General features: G+C 38.5%; 1 protein-coding gene across 1 annotated transcript in view; it reads left to right on the top strand.

The window, feature by feature from the left end:
• The window catches only part of ZNF608 (zinc finger protein 608), a 1,156,357-nt gene that overhangs the window by 856,743 nt on the left and 278,169 nt on the right, over positions 1-21,445 (top strand). The gene's annotated exons all lie outside the window — the stretch shown is intronic.

The following is a 21,445-nucleotide window of genomic DNA, read 5'->3' as shown; positions in this document are numbered from 1 at the left end:
AGGGCCCAAGAGTGGGCTCTTGTCTAACACTCAGAAATGAATTGTCCAAGGAGACACACGTGCTGACAAAGCAAGAGACTTTATTAGGAAGGGGTGAAAGCAGTAAGGTAAGGGAACCCAGGAGAACTGCTCTGCCACACGGCTTGCAGTCTCACGTTTCATGGTAATGGGGTTAGTTTCCGGGTTGTCTCTGGCCAGTCATCTTGCTTGGCCCATACTGAGTCGGACTCAGGGTCCTCCCTGGTGGCGTGTGCATCTCTCAGCCAAGATGGATTCCATCGTGAGGGCTTCTGAGAGGTTGGCAGGATATATCGTCTCCTCCTTCCTCCTCCTTTCGGCCCCTCCCGAATTCTCCCGGTTAGTTTTCTTTATCGGGACCTCCTGTTGTGAGACAGGGCATACAAGCGGTTATCAGCGTGCCTGGCCAAGGCAGTCAGTTTCGGTCAATGGTTCCCTAACAGCCCTGGAGCCAACACCACATTCAACTTTCATTCCATAATGCTAAGGCCCTACACATTTCACAAGGAAATGTAGAAGTCACCTAAGACCATGTGGAAACAAAGTGACCTACAGCCATGAGTATGTGACATCACATTGGTAAGGCATTCTCTCAAATTTGAACAAAGTTTTTAAAGCATTCCTAAGATGAATTTGTGTTTGTCCTGGTTCTTAATTTTCAGATCTAATAGCCAAGCCGAAATACTCTGAGTTTCCATTTATCTGAACCACTATTGTTCAGGCTTCTTTCTATTTTTTCTCACAGGACACTACTAGAATTCATCAGTCCTTTCAGTGTCTCAGGCTTCATCTTTCCCATTTTTTAAGTATTTTACTCAGAACAATGGTGGTAAATAAAAGGAAAAGAAACAATTCAGTCCTAGGCTCCTAAAAATTATTGAGCTACCAGTGTCCCTCATTTGTTGTGGTTGTGGTTCCTGCTGTTGTTATGACTGTCCTGTCTTTTGTGTACCTTGAATGGTTCTTGCTTTTAAAAACATTTATCCAGTGTTTCACATACTTCCCATGACTCCCCGCTAATAAAGCTTCAGTGTAATTAATGTATTTATATGAACACTGCTGAATTCAACTTGCATTATTTAGACACACAAAGGAAAATCTTGGCATTTCCAAGTCACAGTTGTGTAATCAGATGACATAGTGTCAGTTGGTTTAAGAATACCTTTACGCCCAGTAAAAAAAAAAAAAGAAAGAAGTGAAATTGCTGTTTTCTTTCTATTATATGGTATTTTTCAGTGAAATTTATTTTACCAGATTATACTTCAATTTGACTGAATTTTTTAAACTAAGCAGTTTAAAAATTCATATTGGACTATATTTGGTCATTTAATTAACTTGGGAAAAAGGACCATATCTGGACAGGGAGAAAGGCAATTCATCACCATTCAAATAGGCCTAGACACAGCCTTTATTTTTATTTTATTTCTTTTTTGCCTTTAAGTAAAGTCTTGCCCCTTGACACATCCTTATTATGGAAATAAATGTAACGTTGAATAAGTTAATGTCATTCTTTTGGAATTATGACATGGTGGGGAAGAATTAGAGCATGCTGGGAATGTTGGTATGAATTGATTTACAAAATAAGTTGCCACATTTGTTTTTATTGTGGTTAAAGCTCTAGTTTGGGAAAAGACAAAGGGCAAGGAATTGGGGAGTTTATGGATGAATGTGGATCTAATGAAGAGAGTCCATTGGTTCCCCAAGCTGGGGTAAGATTCCCACAGTCCTGAACAAACAGTTCTCAGCCTCTAATTTCTAAGCCTTTGTTTCCCCACTTTGGAATTCTGACTACAGGCCTGTTACCAAGCCAACTGAGTTCACTACAAAGATCCAGCGAAGCTCTTTTTATCACAAAGATCAAGACGACAATTGTGTGCCTACAAGAAAAGAACAACTAAAGCCATCCAACAAGCATTAAAAGAACAATTCTAGAGATAGTTGCCTTTGAACTCCGATAATGGGCAACATTCAGTCCCGAGATTTGAAATCCCGAGTTAAAAGAATTCATTACCAGTTGCCTTTCCTTGTAATTATAAGAGCTGCTGGCAGCAGGTATTTTCAGCAGCATTAATTTTGTCAAATGTGATATTTTGCAGTCGTGTTGAGTCGCACACAATGACCATATTATAAACCTACTTTATAGACTTTGTTTTGTTTATTATGGAGTTCATTTATGAAATAGAAGGAATCTAAATTTCGCCTTGGCTTTACCCCCAAACCACAGAAAATGGAGTATTGTTTTATAAAAGCTTGTTCTGCAATATCACTTCCCGAATGTAAAGTATGCTGTTTGTACAGATACATTCCATTGACATGCACAATGCCCAGCTGAGAAAATAAAAAAGGACAGTCAGTCTGGACATTCCCCTCTCTTTTAGCTGTGACCTATGAACAATTTCAGTTCCGTGTGGAAAAAAAAAATAGGAATTTCCATCTTTGTGTAAACACTTCTTTTTCTGATGGTATGGGAGCATTTTAAACTAAATCTGAGGGGGCATCAGTAATTCAGAATAAGTATTCTACTTGAAAAACTTTGATCACTAGTATTTGTGTGGGCCCTATATTTAAACCTTAGAACTAGCTTCTGGGATTTAGTCATTCCTTATCATGAAATTCATGACAAGCTATTTATTTGCTTTTATGCACTTGTTTTTATGTGAGTGTTCACTCTATTTTTTTTTTTTTTTTTTTCCTGCATAAGAAAGACTAAAGAACCAGCTACACTGGTACTTCATTTTGGGGAGGATTGAGTGAGTTTTACATTTGACAAAAATCTAACAGTACCACCCCAGACCAGAGCAGCTTCCTTTTTTTTGTCCAATGTGAACAACATGCTGCTTCTAGAAAACTTGTCAAAAACACTTATCTTGCTAAAAAAGGAAAGGACGAAGCAATGTTCACTTATAGAAAGAGTGTTCTCGGGTTTTGTTTTAAACTTAGATTTTAACAGTCTTTTTTTTAATATTTGATCATATAAAATTTAATTGTTTTCCTGATTGGCAAAACACAACACAAAACAAAAATCCCACCACAAAGTGAAAGGTAAATGACAAAATGGAGAAATATTTATTACATGTGTAACGATTTTTTTCTAATTTTTATTGAGGTACAGTTAATTTACAATGTTAGGCTAGTTTCAAGTGTACAGCAAAGTGATTCAGTTCTTTTTCAGATTCTTTTCCATTTTAGGTTATTATAAGATATCGAGTATAGTTTCCTGTGCTATACAGTAGGTCCTTGTTGTTTATCTATTTTATATATAGTGGTGTGTATCTGTTAATCCCAGAATCCTAATTTATTTCTCCACCCCCGGCCCCCCCAATCCTCTTTGGTAACCATAAGTTTGTTTTCTAATTTCTGTTTTGTAAATTTGTTCATTTCTATCATTTTTTTAGATTCCACAAATAAGTGATATCATATGATATTTATCTTTCTCTTTCTGACTTACTTCACTTAATATGATAATCTCTAGGGCCATCCATGTTGCTGCAAATGGAATTATTTCATTCTTTTTTATGGCTGAGTAATATTCCATTGTGTGTGTGTGTGTGTGTGTGTGTGTGTGTGTGTGTGTGTGTGTGTGTACACACATGTATATATATATCCCATCTTCTTTATCCATTCATCTTTTGATGGACATTTAGTTAATGATCTATTACTGATGTATATTCACATTTAAGTTCCAATTCTATGCCAGCAAATTTTATGCCAGAATCAATATGAAGACCCACTTTGGAGTATGTATATTAATTTCTTGCATGAAAAACTGTAAATTTGGCAAGGAATTTCTCTTTATTTGTAAATAACCAGCTTTAGTACTTTGCCTACAGATTTCAGATTGTCATGAAAAAAATTTACAGTTTTTTTTTTTTAGGTCTACATTCGAATATTATTTGATTGTAAATAACAGAAATGCATTCATTAGCAGCTAACACAGGCAATTCTTAACTAAAAGTAGACTGGTAGACTGTGCTGTACAGCAGAGATTGGCACAACATTGTAAATCAATTATACTTCCATTTAAAAGAAAGTAGATTGGTAAATTATGTTCTTAGAGAAAAAATTCTGTAAATCAAATGATTTTTTCATAAGGATTATTTAATGTTATATTCCCAACAAGACCTTGATGACAAACTTTTTTAGGAAAAAGGGAGGGGCCATAGATTTCACATTTATTAATGATAAACAGTTTGTTTATATCCCGCATAGTATAATCAGGTTCATAGAACAACAAATCCCATATATTTTGTTAAAGAGATCTTAGAACAGGAATTGCATCTGAGTCAAACAGTCAGATGTCCGTCCAGGCAAGTGCATAGGAGAGAGAAGGAGGAAGGAATGATTTTATATACCGAGGAACAAGATGGAAGGCTAACTGAGAAATATAATTTGTGATCTGCTTGCTTTTAGCTCCCAGAACCGTGATCTGAGGCTAGACCAAGGCAGCTCTATTCACAGGTCCCCCAGGCTCTGTGTCAGACCAGCTCACAAACTCAAGCTAGTAGATAAGCAACTAGGAAGAAGCAGGGATGGGAGATCTAAGTGCTGGTCCCTGCTTTTCGTGTTTTAAATCTACTATGTCCACTCTTCACAAGACCCTGCATGGCAAATATAATTAGCTTCATTTTACGGGTTGCAAAACTTAAGAGTAGAAAGATTGAAGTAATCTTCCCACCATCATATACCTAGGGAGTGGCTGAGCTTTGATTCACACCAACCTTTGTCTGACTCCAGGTAGTTATTTTAGCCATGCTGTTAAAGATTATTAGTTATAAGTGGGTTGTTGTCTATAAGTGGAAAAGTTCAGCAGGTCTCTGGTCAATTGCTAGAATGGAAAATTCTTGACATTCTCAAGAATCAGGGAAGGATTGTGTCTTATTTATCTCTGTACCATTCATGGAGACTAGCGTAGGAGATGTTCAAGTAATAATAATTAAATGGATCATACATACTTTGGAATTTTTTTTCAGGTTGTTGGAAATGACATTAAAGCAGTATTTTGTGTAAATTTAAGATGCACATTTAAATTTTTTGATTATGCTAGAGATTGTATAATGATGTAACACAGAAACCATTAGTTGTTATATTCATTCACTGCCCCCTAATTTATTACTTTATTTAAGAGAAAAATAAATCCATGTGTCATCAATTACACTCTTAAAATGGCTTTGACCTTGGTGCATCTCTGAATCTCAATTTAGAAGTAAAATTTTAAGATTTTAGACAACATCTGGCGGGGAAAAGATCTCATCATATGTCTGATCATTTAAAACCCAAATATCAGCATAAGGAATCTGTAAATGAGACATCAAAGTCAGTGGATATGCTAATGAGTGTCTCATATCCTTGCCAAAATAAAACAAAATCTAATAAGAAGAAAATCATATGCAATACACTACTATTTACAAAGCATTTTCCTAAGTTTTTCAAACTGAGGTACTTGTTCTTCATAGCAGAAATCAAAGGTAAACATGGATAATGCCAGATTGGGTAAAATATTTTTATATTAAAGCAAACAGATCTATTTTAGACAAAATATGTATTCATTTCTAAGGCCTGAAGATAACTCAATAAAGTTTTTCTCTAATATGTACTTACGGGTTTTCCGAATATTTCCCCTGCCTACCATGAAAGATAGTGATGAAAATATTTGAGAAAAGCTATAGTATCGCCTTGTCTTCAGGAGAGCCCTGTGATGTATTTGCAATCACGCCCAATTTACTGGTAAAGAAGCACTGAGAACTTAGCTTGCTCAGTTGGGAAAAGGAACTGTTTCAAAGAACATTCCCATTTCCAGGACTCCCTCCTATCTCTAGTAAACTCACCTATTCACAGCATGTTATTAACATCCTATGTCAGATTTAGTAGTGCTCTGGAAAAAATGCATGTAAATGTGGATTGCTGTTTATCAATTATATAAAATAGGTATTTATTTATGCTCACCCTCAACCTACATTCTATTAACCAACTCTGCTACTAATCAACATTCTTCCTTCTCTAAATAAAATATGACACTTTCTGTAAAGTATGATGAAAATCTACAGCAGCAGTTCTCAAAGAGTGATCCCTTGACCAGCAACATAAGCATCACCTGGAAATTTGTTAGAAATATCAGTTATCAGATCCCACCTCATATCTACCGAATCCAAAACTCTTCATATGGGGCTCAGCAGTCTGTGTTTTGACAAGCCCTCCAAGTGATTCAGATGCCAACATTTGAGAATCACTCATCTGGAGTGATTCTACTTACACATTGCTTCTCAATTGACTATAAACTCTTACTTCACTTGAAAGAAGCAAAAACTGGAAACTGTAGACCATACACTGTGAGTACGTGCAAGAAAAAAAAATACAGATTTTCCCAATAGTAAACATCCTTATCCCTTCATGAAAAGATTGCTAGATAGATGTCTAAAGCATGTATGTTTCATTTTTCGTGTATTCCTACCTTGGCAACTTTTTCTTTTTGAAGTATAATTGATTTATAATATTGTATTAGTTTCAGGTGTACAGCAAAGTGATATATATATATATATATATATATATATATATATATATATATATATATCCTTTTTCAGGTTATTTTCCATAAGTTATTACAAGATATTGAATGTAGTTCCCTGTGCTATACCATAAATCCTTGTAGTTTATTTTATGTGTGGTAGTGTGTATCTGTTAATCCCAAACTCCTAATTTATCCCTCCCACCTTTCCCTTTGGTAACCATAAGTTTGTTTCCTATATATGTGAGTCTGTTTCTATTTTATAAATAAGTTCATTTATATCATTTTTTTATATTTCACATATAAGTGATATCATGTGATATTTGTCTTTTTCTGTCTTAGTATGATAATCTCTAGATAGACCCATGTTGCTGCAAATGGCAAATTTTCATTCTTTTTTATGGCTGAGTAATATTCCATTGTGCGTGTGTGTGTGTGTGTGTGTGTGTGTGTGTGTGTGTGTGTGTGCGTGTATAAACCACATCTTCTTTATCCAATCATCTGTTGATGGACACTTAGATTTCTTCTATGTCTTGCCTATTGTAAATAGTGCTGCTATGAACATTGGGATGCATGTATCTTTTCAAATTAGAGCTTTCATCTTTTCCAGATATATGCCCAGGAGTGGGATTGCCAGATCATATGGTAACTCTATTTTTAGTTTTTTAAGGAAACTCCATACTGTTTTTCATAGTGGCTGCACCAATTTACATTCCCACCAACAATGTAGGAGGGTTCCCTTTTCTCCACACCCTTTCCAACGTTTATTATTTGTAGACTTTTTGAGGATGGCCATTTTGATTGGTGCAAGGTGATACCTCATTGTAGTTTTGGTTTGCAGTTCACTAATAATCAGCAATGTTGAGTACCTTTTCATGTGCCTTTTGGCCATCTGTATGTCTTCTTTGCAGAAATGTCTATTTAGGTCTTCTGCCCATTTTTTCATTGGGTTGTTTGGTTTTTTTTGATATTGAGTCATATGAGCTGGTATATTTTGGAAAGCCCTTATCTGTCACGACTATTTGTTTGCAAATATTTTCTCCCAGTGTTTAGGTTGTCTTTTGGTTTTGTTTATGGTTTCCTTTGCTGTGCAAAACTTCTCAGTTTGATTAGGTCCTATTTGTTTATTTTTGCTTTGATTTCTATTGCCTTGGGAGACGGATCTAAGAAAATATTGCTAAGATTTATGTCAGTGAATGTTTTGCCTATGTTCTCTCCTAGGAGTTTTATGATATCATGTTTTATATTTAAGTCTTTAAGCCATTTTGAGTTTATTTTTGTGTATGCTGTGAGGGAGTGTTCTAACTTCGTTAATTTACATGTGGCTCTCCAGCTTTCCCAACACCACTTGTTGAAGAGACTGTCTTTTCTCCATTGTATACTCTTGCCTTCTTTGTCAAAGATTAATTGACCGTAGATGTGTGGGTTTATTTCTGGCCTCTCTATTTGGTGCCGTTGATCTATATGTCTGTTTTTGTGCCAGTATTATGCTGTTTTGATTACTGTATCTTTGTAGTATTTTCTGAAGTCTAGAAAGGTTATGCCTCCAGCTTTGTTCTTCTTCCTCAGGATTAGTTTGGCAATTCTGGGTCTTCTGTTGTCCATATAAATTTTAGGATTATTTGTTCTAGTTCTGTAAAAAATGTCATGGGTAATTTGTTAGAGATCACATTAAATTCATAGATTGCTTTGGGTAGTATGGCCATTTTAACAATATTAATTCTTCCAACCTAAGAGCATGGGATATCTTTCAGTTTCTTTGAATCATCTTTAATTTCCTTTATCAGTGTTTTATAGTTCTTAGCATATAAGTCTTTTACCTCCTTGGTTAGGTTTCTTCCTAGGTTTTTGGTTTTGGGGGGGTTTTGGGGTTTTTTTAATGTAATTTTGAACAGGATTGTTTCTTTACTTTCTCTTCCTGATATTTCATTGTTAGTGTAAAGAAATGCAACAGATTTCTGTAAATTAATCTTGTATCCTGCTACCTTGCTGAATTCATTTGTCAGTTCTAATGGCTTTTCTGTGAAGTCTTTAGGGTTTTCTATATAGAGCATATGTCATCTACCTATAATGACAATTTTACCTCTTCCCTTCTATTTGGATACATTTTATTTCTTTTTCTTTTCTGATTGCTGTGGCCAGGACTTCCAATACTGTGTTGAATAGAAGTGGTGAGAGTGGGCATCCTTGTCTTATTCCAGATTTTAGCAGGAAGGCTTTCACCTTTTCACTGTTGAGTATAATGTTGGCTGTGGGTTTGTCATAAATAGCTTTTATCATGTTGAGATATGTTCCCTCTGTACCCACTTTGGTAAGAGTTTTTATCATGAATGGATGTTGAATTTTATCAAATGCTTTTCCTGCATCTATTGAGATGATCATGTGGTTTTGTCTTTTCTTTTGTTGATGTGATATTGATTGATTTGTGTATGTTGAACCATCCTTGTGACCCTGGGATGAATCCAGTTTGATGGTGGTCTATGAACTATATTATGTGTTGTTGGATTCGGTTTGCTAATATTTTGTTGAGAATTTTTGCATCTATATTCATCAAAGATATTGGCCTGTAATTTTCTTTTTTGACAGTGTCTTTTTCTGGTTTTGGTAACAAGGTGATGGTGGCTTTATAGAATGACTTTGAGAGTGGTCCCTCCTCTTCAATCTTTGGGAAGAGTTTGAGAAGAAGAGGTATAAGTTCTTCTTTGAATGTTTGGTAGAATTCCCCAGTGAAGCCATCCAGTCCTGGACTTTTGTTCGCAAGGAATTTTTTTTTTAATTACAGATTCTATTTCACTTCTAGTGATTGGTCTCTTCAAATTATGTTTCTTCTTGATTCAGTTTTGGCAGGCTGTATGTTTCTAGAAACTTGTCCATTTCTTTTGGGTTATCCAATTTGTTGGTATATAAGTGTTCACAATATTTTCTTATGAAAGAAATTTTCTTATGATCTTTTTAAAAAATATCTGTGGTATCAGTCATTTCTCCTCTCTTGGCAACTTTTTGATTAACTGATCAATTGTTAGGGCTGGTCCCAAGTGTGTTCTAGCTCCCTTATAAAAAAGTTGAGATAGGTGATAGATATAGATAGGTAGGTAGGTAGGTAGATAGATAGATAAACTTGATCTATTTTGAATGAACTAAGAATATAAGCATTCCTCTGTAAATCCCTTAAGAAACACAGAGGGCATTAGCTTTTTTAAATGTCTATATTTGGAGTATATCTTGATGTGAAATAAAGGAATGTGATGCTAAGAACTAAGAAAGAACACTTCCAATTCAGAGGCCTTGGAACCCAGAGATGCTGGCAGAGCCGCCACATGAGCTGTGTGAAGAGACAGGACCCCCATCTGAAGGAAAGACACAGCACTGAGACCTGGATTTTTAGACCAATCTCTAGGTTATTAGTATCTGAAATCAGGCCTATACTTAATTGAATAAAGAAAAACTTTGACTAGACCACCCCAGATGAAAACTGCTCTTTGGAAACTTCCACTCAAGGATACTTCAGAGATTATCCATACTGGCTTGGACCAGGCCTGCCAATCATGTGGGATAACACTGTGACTCCCTGTACGTCCCCTGAAGACTATCACTGGCTCCCTCCCTTCTCTATACCTGCAAGATAAGCTAGGAGATATGAGTAGTATTATCTCCTAGAGAATCACACACCTCTCTCTCTCTCATCTCTGTCTCATCTGTCTCTCTCCTCTCTCTCTCTCCTCTGTCTCTCTCATTCTCCCCCTAACCCCATCTGATTTTTACCTGCCTTACAGCTCTAGACCACCTGCTATGGAGAAAATTTGAGCTTTCTGACTGGTGGATTGAAATACTCTTCTACAGCAAGTGGATGTGCCACCTAGGAATTCAGAACTCAGTCTGCTCTCACAACACTTACATTTTAAAATATAGTGAAGTCAACAGAACAAATGAAGAAACAATAAGAACTTTTCTTCAAGTGAAGGCAGGATCTCTCTCTCTCTCCAACTCTAAATACAGAAAGAAAATTTTCATTAAGGGTTATGGCGGAGGGAAATAGGGCTGGAAGGAGAGTGAAAGTAATATTGCCAAATGGCTAGTAGTTAAAAGCTCTCTGGCTACTAGTTAAAAGCTCTCTACCTTTGGGCTTTTTTAAAAATCTTAACTACATTCCCTTCCAAAGAGCTGTGAGTGATTACACATTATTGCCTCAAAGAAATCCTAACATTATTTAGTAGTTGGTTTTAGAGCAATGCAAGAGAAAACTGTTTCTGCTAGTACTGAGTGATAGCTCAACACTATTTGACTGGGCTTTAGGGAACAAAGCCTTCTGATTACCCAGGTGAAAATCTCTCCCTCTCAAGTCTGGCTTCCTGTGTTGCTTTCACTCCTTCCCTGGCACTGTAAGAAGCAGAAAAATACTTTGAATATGAATTTGAGGTGTGAAAATTATATCCTCTAGGATATAATTTAGTTTAAATTGGGCAGTTGATCACAGATCTGGGAGTCTTCAATTTTCCTTTTCCCAGGCTCAGTGCATATTTGAAGAGGGGTGGGAAAGGAGTGTCAATATCATCTTGCTGGTTTTGACTTAGCTTTGTCTTGTAAGTGTATATGAAGCTGTATTTCTTGACAGAAAATCACCCGAAAGAGAAATGAGCTGCTGTGAGCGTTACAGCAAGGAGGGAGACATGAAAGGGTCTAAGAAGCAAGATAAAAGCTTTATGAGGAAAATCATATGCTGCATTTGTGTTGTCAAATCTCAAAATTCAATACCTAAAAGGATTGAGAGCAGAGACTCTAATATTTGCACACTCATGTTCACAGCACCATTATTCATAATAGCCCAAACATGGAAGCAACCCAAATGTCCGTCAGCAGATGAATGGATAAACGAAATACAGTATATACATACAACGGAATACTACTTTAAAAGGAATGAAATTTTGATGTTAAAAACAGAGATGAGCCTTAAAGATGTCATAGTCATGGCAAATGAAATAATCCAGTCACAGAACGACAATATTGTATGATTCCACTTATATGAGGTACCTAGGGTAGTCAAAGTCATAGAGAGAAAGCAGAATAGTGGGAACAGGGAGGAATGGGGAGTTATTGTTAAATGGGTCCAGAGTTTCAGTTCTCGATGGGGGAAAAGCTCTGGAAATGGATAGTGGTCATGATTGCATAACATTGTGAACGTATTTAATGTTACTGAACTGTACACCTAAAAATGGTTAATATGGTAAATTTTATGTTATGCCTATTTTACCACCAAAAAAAAAGTGAAAAAAATAAATCCCAAGATTCGTGGAGGTCCGTAGAATGGGTTCCTGGCAAATGTCAAAGTTCTGTGATGTCAATGCTCTTAAATGGAAAAAAACCAAAATGGATAATCTAATAGGCATAAACAAAGCCCTTCAAGAAAATGATATTTAATCCCACATTTACCAATCATCAAATAATAAAGAATGTTAGCTAGAGTTTGAAAGCCCCAAAAAAGTTAATTAAATATTAGGGCAGAAAGTTATTCTAAACCCACAGTGAGTGGTAGGGATTGTCATTAGCAGATTGTGTGTGAGTGTTGGGATGGATACTGAAGTTTTAAAACTGATTTCTTCGGTAAATTTCAGAAGAGGTGTCAGGAAAGAGAGCAAAAACTAGACAAAATAGGAGACAAGAAGAAGCCCATCAGGGCTTCCCCGGTGGCGCAGTGGTTGAGAGTCCGCCTGCCGATGCAGGGGACACGGGTTCGTGCCCCGGTCCGGGAGGATCCCACATGCCGCGGAGTAGCTGGGCCCGTGAGCCATGGCCGCTGAGCCTGCGCGTCCGGAGCCTGTGCTCCGCAACGGGAGAGGCCACAAGAGTGAGAGGCCCGCGTACCGCAAAAAAAAAAAAAAAAAAAAAAAAGAAGAAGACGACGCTCATCAGATGACCAGCTCTGCAGGGGAATAAGAAGAGATAAGTGAGAGTAGCGATTGAATGGTCTGAGATGGCAAGTACCTGAAAAGCTAAAAATAGAGAATTTAACCTGGGATTAACCAGTGTGTGTGAAACCTGCCCGCGACTGGCGATGTCTCATCCCGTGATGTTCTAACTTTACTCTCAGTATTAATGAGGAGTATTATGGATGGTGATAAGGAAGAAAATTGGGGATCGGGGGCCAAAGAAAGTGTTTAGTGTGAGTATCTTTGATGTGCTCATCGGAGGAGAGAGGAGGACCGGAAGAGTGAAGAACAGACGTTGGCAAGAACTACAGCAGGGGGCAGCCCACGCGGAGCAAAGGTTTGGGTAAGTTTCTAAGGGGAGGAAGAAACCATTTCTGGCACTGATGCAGCACAGAACACAGCAGGACTTGGCAAGAAGAGCCTGGTAGGAAAAGAGAGAAGGAAAGATTATTGAAAGATAAGAATGAATCTTTAATCTGGTTGCCAGAAGGAAAAGGTGTTCCTTCGGATGAAAGGAAAAGGTGGGGTAAGTAGAAGACAACCAAAGCAAAAGCATGAAATTACTATGCAATGATGAACTTCGAGTATGTTAACTGTGATGACTTACATCTCTACGTGTTCTAAAAGTGTAAGCAGCACAGACAAGGAAATGAGTTAAAAAGGAACTCCCAAAATCTTCTCACAAGGGAAAACCTCACTCGTAACCACACATACCAACACATTTATGCTACTTAAGATTTTTTTTTCCTAAAACCTTGGAAGATTTGATTGAAATCTTCATTTATGACTTTGAAGCTCCTTCATATATACCCATAGAAAAACATCACATACTGCAGAGTTCCGGAAAAAAATAGCGATGCGTATACAGGTCTAGGCTTTTGTTACTCACCATAATAAAAATAGTGTGTTGAGTGTGCTTCATTCCCACAAATAAGTAATGTGTTTAGCTGTTACATTACACCAAATAATGAAAACAAATGTCTTTCTGCAAAATAATTTTGTCTTCAACTCTTAACATGTACCAGGAAATAGATTTCCTGTGGTCTTGAGCACCAAGCCGGTGGTCTCTGTTTATGGTTTTGTGTAAGTTCAGAGGGGGAGAGGACTGTTTACTAGAATAAAACTCTTAAAAAAAATTCTTATCTTTCATTTAGGTTAATAACATACCACACATATTTGTCAATCAAATTAGAATTACTGTCAGCCCATAATGCATTTTAGTTTAGCCAATATCAGTCAGTCCTGATTTATTTGCTTAATACAAATCTAATTGAGTTTCAGCCTGCTCTTCTCCTTTCAGCTGTTAACCGACCAAGTACATCTTTAATTTCCAAGACCGATGGTGTGGTAACAGTGAAGAGGGAGAGTGATTTGCATAAGGCCCCAGAAGGGTGCCAAAACTCTTCTCGCTTTAAACAACAGCCTTTATTATTCTGTAAGTGGATGTGTTGAATTTTCATGCTTTTGTTTCCAGTTCAGCCCTGACAGAAGAGAATAAAGTAGATTTTGCCAGCACCCCTGCTGTGCCCTGGGGGAAAAATTCAATGTGCCTCATTTGTCTTAATTGGAGAACCGCCCTCAGCACCAGCTTTTTCTATGAATACATTAGCATAACAGACAGAAAATTCAAGCCCACTTTGGTAGAAATCACACCCCCCCACCCAACACCTCCCATTTTTCAACTAATAAAAACTGCAAGAGGGGAAAAGGACATGTTTCATCTCCTGGATTTCTTCGAGTTGCTGTTGTAAAATTCTCTGTACAGGAGAGATGCATCAAGCCTATTTTATCTCTGCACTGTTATTAGAGCCGATCATGAAAAGTGTGATAAATATCACCCATGACAGAGAGCTGAAAGCTTCTCTTTTTTCTTCATAATGCGCTAATCCTATATACTTGTTCTTTGACTGGTTACGCTGCTTTTTCAGAGGGGAGAGTTGGTTTTACACGGAGACAAATGTGTAGCAGCTATGAATGAATCTGGGGAAAAAAAGAAAGAAAAATTCTTACCGAGGTGAATTTATTAGCACTGAAACAAACGCAGTTATCTCAGAGCAGGATTTTAAACTCCGTGCCAATTCATTGGAGAACTATTAAATTCATCTTCACGTTTTTCATATTACAAAGGAGTTCTGAGTCTGGACAAACAGCCTGTGCTGTGTAAATCATTCCCCTAATCCAGGCTCTTCCAGTGTCTGATTGAACTAATGGAATTTAAAGGTAGGTGTTTCAAAAGAAATATTTCGTTTACATGTTCCCAAGACTGGTATTAATTCTTTCATCACATCTGTTCCACCTGCTTGCCATTGCCAGCATGTGAAAGAGATGGAAAACATGGGGAAAGATATAATTTCTTAATAAAACGTGGTGTACACATTCTCTTGGAAAGATGGCTGCCTTTCAAAAAAACAATGAATCCATATTTTTTCTTGGTTTTTCTCCAGCAGACCTAATTTACCACGTCAGTCACACGCTGCTCTCACTAAAAGCCTTCCAGGGATTTTAAATAAGGGGGTTTTGTTGTTGTTGTTGTTAAAAGCTTGTTTTGTTTTGAATGATTTGTATGCCCATTTAAAAATGAAATAACTTTTGGGTCAGGTCCTTGTGGGGAAATGGAAGGCAAAATCTTTTTGGAATAATAATTGTGAGTTGCAGACGTCTCTATGGCCTAGAGAGAACCAACCAAGTCTTACTTCTGTGTAAATCCTCATTGTGTCGCCAATTTCAAATGCTCCGTACACTTCATCCCAAGCCTGAAGGCAAAACAGGATTTCATCCACCTACCCACCCCTCCCTCTGCCTTTCCTCCACTTTTCATTCATTCAGCCCCAATAAACATTCCAAGAGGCTAAAGAGGAGGTGGTGAGTGTTGCAAACAAGGAAAAAAATGTTTGCTTTCTTCTGTATGATTCTAAAAATAATCATTTGGCTTTATCTGTCCTGTGAGAGGATGTCAGCTTTTCGTTTTACTACTGGTTTCATTTACATTATAAAAATGACAAGCCGTTTACCCAGTGTTATCAGATAATCCCTGCTGCTTTCTAAACAAACATTCTAGCCACTGAGAGTTCTGCCTCGAATTCTCCTTCCCCCACCCCCACTCGCCTTCAAGTCTTGTGCCCGCCTCAGCCTGTCCTGTGAACCCTCTCCATCCCATACTCTTAGTTTCTTTAAAAAACAAAACAAAATTACTCATCTTCCAGAAAAATTATTTACTACTAATCCTAACAACTTTTGAAAGTCATGTGAAAAGAGGAGACACTGCTTTGGGAAAGAAATGTTCTCCTTACTTGCTACAAGTAATAAATAATCCTTCCTTGGTGGGGCCGGGGAGGGGGGGGGGAATCATAAAGAAAGAAAAGCGGGATTAGAGGGAGCATTGAGGACTGAATTACAGTTCTCAGTAGATTGTTGCTATTGTTCTTAAGTACATTATTGAATATTTTTCTTAATGTTTGCTATCATGAGAATTGTATGTGTTCACCCGATCAAAATGAGAAAATACTGAAAATCATAGAAAATAATGAAAGCCACTCATGTTTGGGTACTTTTAAACTTGTTTCTTATTGCTTCAGTCTCTGAGAAAGACCCCACATCCTTTGCAGACATTAAACAAACTGGAATTTTAAAATACACTGGTATGGTACTTTCTCATTGCTTCACACACACACACACACACACACACACACACAGAGAGAGAGAAACGAGTGTTGATTTGGCCCACCTGTCCTAGCTTGAGAGGTGCCAGTGGGATTTCACCTCTTTGGGAAGACTAACCAGTTGTTAACCCAAGCACAGTTAAGGAGGACTGCTTTAATCCTACTACTGGGCAGGTACCCTGAGAAAACCATAATTCAAAGAGGCATGTACCACAATGGTCATTGCAGCACTATTTACAATAGCCAGGACATGGAAGCAACCTAAGTGTCCATCGACAGATGAATGGATAAAGAAGATGTGGCACATATATACAACGGAATATTACTCAGCCATAAAAAGAAACGAAATTGAGTTATTTGTGGTGAGGTGGACGGACCTAGAGTCTGTCATACAGAGTGAAGTAAGTCAGAAAGAGAAAAATAAATACCATATGCAAACACATATATATGGAATCTAAAAAAAATTGGTTCTGAAGAACCTAGGGGCAGGACAGGGATAAAGACTCAGAGAATGGACTTGAGGACACGGGGAGGGGGAAGGGTAAGCTGGGAGGAAGTGAGAGAGTGGCATGGACATATATACACTACCAAACGTAAAATAGATAGCTAGTGGGAAGCAGCCGCATAGCACAGGGAGATCAGCTTGGTGCTTTGTGACCGCCTAGAGGGGTGGGATAGGGAGGGTGGGAGGGAGACACAAGAGGGAGGGAGACACAAGAGGGATATATGTATATGTATAGCTGATTCATGTCGTTATAAAGCAGAAACTAACACAGCATTGTAAAGCAATTATACTCCAGTAAAGATGTTAAAAAAAAAAAAAAGGACTGCTTTATAGTAATTCATACGTTATTTTTTTGTGCCATCACTGTCTGTGAAAATTTTCCCCACAAAATTAAGCATTTGTAGTAATGACTCTTGAAAATCAAGCATAGGTATTGGGAGGCAGGGGGTGCATGTTAAGTTTGAGGAACAGATGGAAAGGAAATTAACTCTTTCCATGTCCACAAAATATACATTTATCTTGAGACCTGGAGTAAAAATAATCCTGATGATTTCACACAACATGTTATTGTGGGCTAACTGTTAAGCGGATAACTTGATGAGGAGACAGGTCTTGACGTGGCATCTCTCAGAAGAAACCCCTGGGATTCTTTCATGGATCAATACTTTTTTAAAAATTTTATTGAAGTATAGTTGACTTACAGTATTGTGTTAATTTCTGCTGTACAGCAAAGTGATTCAGTTATACATATAAATATTCTTTTTCATATTCTTTTCCATTATGGTTTATCACAGGATATTGAATATAGTTCCCTGTGTTGTACAGTAGGACCTTACTGTTTATCCATCCTACATATACTAGTTTGCATCTGCTGATCCAAACTCCCAGTACTTCCCTCCCCCCGCCTCCCCCTTGGCAACCACAAGTCTGTTCTCTATGGTCTGTGAGTCTGTTTTTGTTTTGTAGATATGTTCGTTTGTGTCATATTTTAGATTCCACATATAAGTGGTATCATATGGTATTTGTCTTTCTCTTTCTGACTTCACTTAGTATGATAATCTCTAGGTCCATCCATGTTGCTGCAAATGACATTATTTCATTCTTTTTTATGGCTGAGTTATATTCCATTGTATATATGTACCACATCTTTTTCCATTCATCTGTTGATGGACATTTAGATTGTTTCCATGTCCTGACTATTGTAAATAGTGCTGCTATAAACATAGGGGTGCATGTATCTTTTTGAATTATAGTTTTGTCTGGGTGTATGCCCAGGAGTGGGATTGATCTCAGGTGGCCTCGGCCTGCAGTGGCCCGAACCAGGGTTTCAGTTCCCGGCCAGAGATTGAGGTTGGGTCACAGCAGTGAGAGCACCGAATCCTAGCCACTAGACCAGTGGTCAGTGACAAGGCCCTGGCCCTACAGCTTTGCAGAAAAAGAATTCCCACAAAGACAGAAAGTAGTGAAACAAGTAAAGTATTTATTAGGAGAAAAAAAGAGTACAGTATGTGTGGACTCAGAGTTGTGCCCTTGTGGCAGTTTAAATTACTTACGTGGGGCATTTCTTCCATGTTTCCTTTGACCAATCATTTTGATTTACCTGGTTCAGAGTCCGTATTTGGTCTATCTCAGGATTTTCCGGTGTGTGCGTGCATCTCTTAGCCAAGATGGATTCTACCAGAGAGGCCTATGGGTAGGTTTGGCCACTTAGCATCACTCCCCTTTTGACTTCCAAGGAGATTTTCTGCACATGTGTAGTTAGGGAGGTCTCCTGACTTTGAGAAGGAGGAATATGTGGTCTCTTTTTTTTTTTTTTTTTTTTTGCGGTACACAGGCCTCTCACCGTTGTGGCCTCTCCCATGGCGGAGCACAGGCTCCGGACGCGCAGGCTCAGTGGCCATGGCTCATGGGCCCAGCCGCTCCGCAGCATGTGGGAACTTCCTGGACCGGGGCACGAACCTGTATCCCCTGCATCGGCAGGCGGACTCCCAACCACTGCGCCACCAGGGAAGCCCTGTGGTCTCTTATCTTCTATCTGGGCAGGGCCCAGCCTCCTCTCTCAATTGTCCTGTTATTCCCGTCTTGTCTCAGAGTATCGGTCCGCAGGGAACGAACTCCGTTTGCCCCGGGGCCCATCTGTCTCTTGCCTCAGGATTGCTGGATCACATGGTAGCTCTGTTTTTAGTTTCTCTGAGGAACCTCCACACTGTTCTCCACAGTGGCTGTACCAATTTACATTCGTGGATCAACACTTTGAAGACTGAAATTTCAAAAGTTATATAAATATTAATATGGAAAAATCTAGAATTGACTTTGGAAAGCACTCTTTGACTATACAAATTTATTTAATTTATGCAAGTTCCTTACGTGGTCAAAACACAACAGCCAAGCAATACAAATTAGGAGAAAACCTATGGACAAGAGTAGAACACTTAGTAGGACTAGAGTTTAAGGCAAAATATTCCTGAGTTTAAACATACAGTTCAAATAACAATGACCTAAAATCTCCCGTAATAAGCATTTCTGTTGCAGTTTACAAAGAAAAAGGCATGTAAGTGCTAATTTAACATCAACAGATTACCAGTAAGCTGTGCCGCTTCCTGTAGTAACAGGCATAATAAGGTGATGAGGAGAAAACACTTATATCTATTTGTTTTGTGCATTGAAATTTCTCACTTTAGGGAATTTGTAACAAATCAGCCAAATGGGAATTCCCTGTTTATTTAGGGAACACCCAGGCTATTATTTTTTTGTTGTTTGAACTTCTTTGGAAGCTATTGATTGACTGCTCACTTTCTTGGTTGATAACCTCTGTATCTGATTCTAAAGACTTAGCCAGCATAAACTAGGAGAGTCATTTTAAGTAATCTCTGGTTTATCTGCTGACTCTTTTCAGTGATATATCTGTTCTCTGAAAAGAGAAGAAACGGCAGATAATGAATGATGGTTTTTAAGTAACCATCTCCTTTAGGTTTTAACCTAAAAAAAGCAAGACACCTATGTGAGGTATGCAATTGTACACAGCATTTTTCCTTTTGGAAAACCAACCAGTTCCCTGTAGAAGGGATACATTCTGGCCTGGGTCTGGTGAGGTCTGGACAAACTGAAGAGTGATCAAGAGTCTACTCTGCAGTGTTATTTGGTCTGATGAAGGAAAGCAAGGGATGGAGGGATGCGGGCTGTCTCTGTTCCCAGCAGCTTTCTAGAATGTTCAGAAAAAATGGAGAGAGAGAACAGGGATGGAGAGTAAGAGATCATATGAATATCTCCTCTTTATATTGGAGGCAAACAGAGGAAAAGCACTTGTCAAAACATCCAACAGTAGAAGCAAGTTGGGGTGGTACTGGAGTGATAAGGACCTTAGTAAAGATGCTTAGGTGGCGTCAGAGAAAGACACTGCAGGCTGGGTGGCAGCAGGAATCCACGGAAAGCAAGAGGGGGGAGGAGACACTGTGGAGGATCCTCTGGGCTGTGACACTGTTGTTTCCCTCATTCATATGAATAAATTGCTCCTCTCTGTGTCATAGATTCTGTCCTAAGAACTGAGCTAAAATGGAGTGAAACCTAAAAAATCCAACTGGTGAAACTGCCACAGGGATTTGGCTTGGCTTGGTGAGGCTTGGATATGATAGCTTATAAGCTGAGGCCACCCTTCACTCCCTATCTAGCAGTGATTTGCATGAGTCTCAGCAGATTCAAGGGAAAGATCTTGAACGCTGTAGTGTGTGTTCAGACATACATTGATGGGGTGTAAGTGAGGGCAAGAGGGGTTGGACTGCAGAAGAAACAATGGCATCCCTTAGAAGGAAAACCATAATGAGAAAGAAGTTTTGCATTGTGGACCAGATGCAAAAACAGGTCTAACAACCGGGGAACAGTGGACTCAGGTACGGAGTGAAACTGAACTTGACTCCATCCTGACCTAATCCTCAGAGATCCCCTGGATATGCTGGGGAAAAGAAGGCCATATGTGGTTGTGGGATAAGAAAAGGAGAAGAGGTAGATGTGTTTTTGGTCCAAAAGTATACAAGAATGTCAAGGAACTCAGGGTCAAGCACAGAGACCAGGGTGCCTAAAGTTTTGGAGGTTAAAAGCTGATAAGCACCATTATTTGGGTGGCCTGAACACAGCAGTGGTAATGGGCTGAGACAGTGCCAGAAGCACTGCTGGGATCGATCTGAGCAGCAACGGAGCCTAGGAACGTCAGGGGGCTGGTAGTGGCATAAAGGTAGTGATATAAAGAAAGGGAGGGAGTTAAGATTCAGTCAAGTTGGAGTTATTGATCAAAATGTTAAGTTGACTTTACCTAAGAATCACAGGTTATTAAGGCCTAAAGGAGGTTTTTATATGGACATATGGTGTATTCTGGAGAACAGACAGGGAGTGTATTAGTCTGCTAGGGTTGCCATAACAAAATACCACAGACAGGGTGGCTAACACAACAGAAATTTATTTTCTCATTCTTGAGGCTGGAAGTCCAAGATCACAGGGCCATCAGTGATGTCTTGTGAGGACTCTCTTCCTGGCCTGCAGATGGTGGCCTTCTTGGTACCCTTACATGGCCTTTCCTCTGTGTTCACACAGAGAGGGGGTGAGCTCTGATGTCTCTTCTTATAAGGACACAAGTCCTATGGGATTAGGGGTCTCCCTAATGATCTCATGTTCACTTAATTACTTCTTTAAAGATCTGTCTCCAAGTACAATCACATACTAAGTTACTGGGCGTTAGGACTTCAACATATGATTTTTGGGGAGACACAATTCATAACATTAGGACAAAGACTTACTTTCCTGAGGAACCCCACCTCTACGACCTCATTTAACCTTAATCACCTCT

The sequence above is a fragment of the Stenella coeruleoalba genome, assembly GCF_951394435.1.
Source record: "Stenella coeruleoalba genome assembly, chromosome: 3".
Lineage (NCBI taxonomy): Eukaryota > Metazoa > Chordata > Mammalia > Artiodactyla > Delphinidae > Stenella > Stenella coeruleoalba.
This window is presented reverse-complemented; position numbering and strand designations above follow the sequence as displayed.